At 39.6% G+C, this 709-nt stretch overlaps 1 non-coding gene across 1 annotated transcript; it reads right to left on the bottom strand.

The window, feature by feature from the left end:
* LOC131170916 (small nucleolar RNA R71) lies at positions 1-107 on the bottom strand. The gene has a single exon (XR_009141680.1). It is a non-coding gene; the product is annotated as a small nucleolar RNA R71 (small nucleolar RNA).
* Between the last annotated feature and the right edge of the window lie 602 nt (positions 108-709).

Raw genomic sequence — 709 nt, 5'->3', positions numbered from 1 at the left:
CATTTGAGGAATTTGATGGTAGCTTTTAAGCCAAGAGATGATGAAACTTTGTATGAATCTTGGATGAGATTTAAGGAGCTTGAAAGGCAATGTCCTCATCATGAAATACCGAAATGGATGATTGTTCAGAATTTCTACACCAGAGTTACTCCAGCCATAAGAAACACAATTGATTCACAAGCAGGAGGAGATTTCATGAGAATGACAAGTGAAGAATGCTATGATCTATTAGAGAAGATTGCTCATAATACCCATTTATGGGGAAATCCTAGAGCACTTGAGCCAAAGAAAGCTGGGATTTTTGAACTTGACTCAGTTAGCTACATGAATGCAAGATTTGACCAGTTGACTCAGCTTCTTAGTGATTTTTGCACAAAGGCAACAACCTCAACTCCTACAACTATGCAACAAGTTGCCTTCACAGATGGAACTCAAAGTTGTGGAGTTGATTACTCTTCTTATGGTGATGATTATTTGCAAGAACAAGCTGCTTATGCAGGAGGTTATCAACAGAAACCTATGGGAAATGCTTATTCTAATATGAACAACTCAACATGGAGACCACAAGCAACTTTTGCTCAACAAGGCCAAAGCTCAAATTATGCTCATAACCAGCAGTTTATGCAGCAAAATAGGCCTCAATTTCAGCCCACAAGGCAGCCACCACCTGGATATCAAGTAAGAGCACAACAATCCCTTCCATCCCATG

Source organism: Hevea brasiliensis, chromosome 11 (genome assembly GCF_030052815.1).
Source record: "Hevea brasiliensis isolate MT/VB/25A 57/8 chromosome 11, ASM3005281v1, whole genome shotgun sequence".
Classification (NCBI taxonomy): domain Eukaryota; kingdom Viridiplantae; phylum Streptophyta; class Magnoliopsida; order Malpighiales; family Euphorbiaceae; genus Hevea; species Hevea brasiliensis.
This window is presented reverse-complemented; position numbering and strand designations above follow the sequence as displayed.